General features: G+C 43.2%; 1 pseudogene across 1 annotated transcript; it reads left to right on the top strand.

Moving 5' to 3' along the window:
* Nucleotides 1-3178: 3178 nt before the first annotated feature.
* On the top strand, nucleotides 3179-3276 carry EV420DRAFT_t184 (annotated as a pseudogene). Its single transcript has one exon. The product of its transcript is annotated as a tRNA-OTHER (tRNA).
* Nucleotides 3277-4399: the final 1123 nt, after the last annotated feature.

Raw genomic sequence — 4399 nt, 5'->3', positions numbered from 1 at the left:
TTTAAATGAAGATTCAAGTAGATCCCAGTATTCAGCACAACTTCCTCAGACAATGAAGGCCTGATTTATCCTCAAAACACAAGCATGGTAGACTAACTTAAACTCAAATGCTGTAGTATTGAGCCCTGTCAAGTGGCGGGTGACTCGTTACTACTATTGTAGCTATGGCAGTCATCGGGAGTTAGATTTGCTTCAGGACCCACCATCCACATGAAAAGGACCACCCGAGGCCATATCAATGCCGGAATCAGAGGCTGATGGTTCATGTTCTGAGTCACTTGCTAGCAGCAGTCCAAGGTGGTCTTCACGGGCCAAAAAAGCAGTCAAAAGGTAATCTTTTACATTGAGGACATGCTCTGTATGCAGGGTTTGAGTTACGAGCTTGTGAGAAAAGCAGCTGTGATGATTGATGTGACGGAAATGGTGAGACGACGATGGTTGGCAGGTATCGGCTTCTTTTCGGAATTTCTTTGCCGGTTGACCCGGTTCCATGCTTTTGCCGGAATCTGACTCTCCCAATAAAAAAATTTATATCACAGAATCCGAAGCAGAAATAAATGTCAAAAGTACATAGAATAATAGCTTATATATTTCACTCATTATACATAACAAATTTTAGGCAGTTTTTGTTATCTACAAGTGCAGAGGTCTCAAAAATGCTGGGTTGACCCGTTTCCCGGTCAGGCACAGTATACCATACTGGCATCATATATATATCTTTTCATCTCTATATATACCCTCCCTCCCTTAACATTTATGACCTCATATTGATGCCCTCCCTTTGCTCCGCTCTGGTGCGCTCTTTTGCCTTTTTAGGCTCCCCAAATCAGCCCATCAATTTTGGCTGGATCCAGTGGCAGTGCCGCATTTTTAATACCCAAAATAGGGGCTATTTTCCGGTCAAAATAGCTATTGGGCTATTCTCAGGCTACTGGCTGGGCCAGGGGATGGCACTATAATCTGTATAGACATAAACAACATAAAATAGAGCCCTCTAATGATGCATAGGAGCCCTGGATAGTGGGATAAAACGGTAATATAATGAAAATCGCGTAAATATTCGCTTTTGGGGGCTGCTGCATGCATTGGATCGGCTGGAGGACTTCACCAATCGATTCCCTGACCTTGAAAACACCCAAACGACCCCTCCACAGTACTTTTGGCACACTTTATTCCTGGAGATAAACGAAAATATTCGCTTTTTAGGGTGCAGCATGCTCCAGATCGCTTTGAAAACATTACCAGTCGATTCCTATGCTATAAAAACCCTAGAATACATCCTCCTTCGTAATATAGGTCCAGTATAATACAGTATAAAAGGGGGTATTAGGGGGCATACATCGCTTATTTTGTTTTTCGCACTTCGGATGGCCTGGGGAGCATCACCAATGGATTCCCTGATATTAAAAACCCCAAAACGACTCCAGCCTTCATTTATAGGGTCTCAAAAACGACAGAAATAATGATATTACAGTTTAGGAGGAGCACATGTAATAAATCCTATTTCTGGGCTTCGGACCACTTCGGAGTTTTGTCTATTGTGTTTATTGACCTGAATAACACTCAAATGACCCCACAGGACAAAGGAAACCATCAGAAATACGTGATAAAAAGAGTAATAGGGGGATGGAGGAGACATACCTTATATGTCGCATTTCTAATAGTTAGGGAGGGTATTCTTGTTGTATAACAGACTGTATATATTGTACAATGATGTGTACGAAGCCCCATAGATATCCGAAATGTATTGAATGAGATATGAGCAGATCATTCTGTAAAACAGGAGGAGCACATCCCATATTTCGATGTTCTGCTCATTCTATGGCCTGGGGACTATCAGAATCGGATTCCTTGACCCAAAAAACAGTAGGGCCACCTATCATCCATGGTATTCAGATGTTCAAACTCCGAAGTACAAGATGTTCTCTCATTTGTTACTTATATTGTCCTGTAGCTACATATGGCTGTATGTGTTATCTGGGTAAAATGGCTCCTATGGATGATAAGTGCCTCTACTATTTTTTGGGTCAAGGAATCCGATTCTGATAGTCCCCAGGCCATAGAATGAGCAGAACATCGAAATATGGGATGTGCTCCTCCTGTTTTACAGAATGATCTGCTCATATCTCATTCAATACATTTCGGATATCTATGGGGCTTCGTACACATCATTGTACAATATATACAGTCTGTTATACAACAAGAATACCCTCCCTAACTATTAGAAATGCGACATATAAGGTATGTCTCCTCCATCCCCCTATTACTCTTTTTATCACGTATTTCTGATGGTTTCCTTTGTCCTGTGGGGTCATTTGAGTGTTATTCAGGTCAATAAACACAATAGACAAAACTCCGAAGTGGTCCGAAGCCCAGAAATAGGATTTATTACATGTGCTCCTCCTAAACTGTAATATCATTATTTCTGTCGTTTTTGAGACCCTATAAATGAAGGCTGGAGTCGTTTTGGGGTTTTTAATATCAGGGAATCCATTGGTGATGCTCCCCAGGCCATCCGAAGTGCGAAAAACAAAATAAGCGATGTATGCCCCCTAATACCCCCTTTTATACTGTATTATACTGGACCTATATTACGAAGGAGGATGTATTCTAGGGTTTTTATAGCATAGGAATCGACTGGTAATGTTTTCAAAGCGATCTGGAGCATGCTGCACCCTAAAAAGCGAATATTTTCGTTTATCTCCAGGAATAAAGTGTGCCAAAAGTACTGTGGAGGGGTCGTTTGGGTGTTTTCAAGGTCAGGGAATCGATTGGTGAAGTCCTCCAGCCGATCCAATGCATGCAGCAGCCCCCAAAAGCGAATATTTACGCGATTTTCATTATATTACCGTTTTATCCCACTATCCAGGGCTCCTATGCATCATTAGAGGGCTCTATTTTATGTTGTTTATGTCTATACAGATTATAGTGCCATCCCCTGGCCCAGCCAGTAGCCTGAGAATAGCCCAATAGCTATTTTGACCGGAAAATAGCCCCTATTTTGGGTATTAAAAATGCGGCACTGCCACTGGATCCAGCCAAAATTGATGGGCTGATTTGGGGAGCCTAAAAAGGCAAAAGAGCGCACCAGAGCGGAGCAAAGGGAGGGCATCAATATGAGGTCATAAATGTTAAGGGAGGGAGGGTATATATAGAGATGAAAAGATATATATATGATGCCAGTATGGTATAGTGGTTAGCATGTCTGCTCGAGGAAGTCATGTGACATTGTTGGATTTATTTTTGAGGTCCCGGGTTCAATTCCCGGAATTGCCCTCTTTTCTAATGATGCCATCATTGACACAGATTGGGAAGCTTACTAAGCCACTTTGTCATCCTGATGGAATTACTGTATATGGACTGGATGTAAACTGACACTCCTGATGTATCACAATTAACTGTCAACTAACAGTGTTTGATGCATCAAAGTAGCAGCTACAGGTGGTTCAAAGAGCAGATTGCCCAAGGGGATGTAAATGTATACCTAGACGACATCCTAATCTGCACCAAGGATGAGGACAGACATCGTAAGGTCGTACAAGAAGTTCTGGCCATCTTACGAGCCAATAATCTCTTTCTAAAAGCGGAGAAGTGTGAATTCGAGGTATTGGAAACGGAATACCTCGGAGTAATCATCAGCCAAGGATCCGTTCGCATGGACCCCGTCAAGGTCAAAGGAATTATGGAGTGGCCCCAACCCACAAAGAAGCGAGAACTACAATCGTTTCTGGGGTTCACCAACTTTTACCGAAGGTTCATCCGGGATTACAGCAAGCATGTGCGACCCCTCACCCAACTCACGGGGAAGACAGACTGGAAGTGGGGACCGATGCAAGAAAATGTCTTTCGGGAGATCAAGAGGAAGCTAGCCGAAGAAGTGGTATTAGCAATCCCAACCCGAACAGGGAAATACCGAGTGGAAGCGGATGCAAGTGAAGGAGCAATCGGGGCCGTACTATCCCAAGAACAGGAAGGAAAGTGGAGACCGGTAGCATTTCTATCCAAGGCCTTAACGGTCACCAAACGAAACTATGAAATCTACGACAAAGAACTGTTGGCAATCATGCTAGCCCTCGAAGACTGGAGGCATTATCTGATGGGCGCTTATCAAGAATTTGAAATCTGGACAGATCACCAAAATCTTCAGTACTTTCGAAAACCCCAAAAGCTCAATCGCAGGCAGGCACGATGGGTAACCAAGTTAGCGGAATACCATTTCACGCTACATCATAAACCCGGAACGGCCAACAAGAAGGCTGACCTATTGTCTAGAAGGGCAGATCATGACCAGGGAGGAGAAGATAATCGAGAAGTAACAATGCTAAAACCGGAAATGTTCCGAGCATTAATCATGCCAGGAGAAGAGGAGGTTCACAAGCGCATTCGAACAGCGCTGAGG

This window comes from Desarmillaria tabescens (assembly GCF_030435595.1).
Source record: "Desarmillaria tabescens strain CCBAS 213 chromosome Unknown EV420scaffold_32, whole genome shotgun sequence".
Classification (NCBI taxonomy): Eukaryota; Fungi; Basidiomycota; class Agaricomycetes; order Agaricales; family Physalacriaceae; genus Desarmillaria; species Desarmillaria tabescens.
Note: the sequence above shows the minus strand (reverse complement) of the source record. Positions and strands in the feature narration are given on the sequence as shown.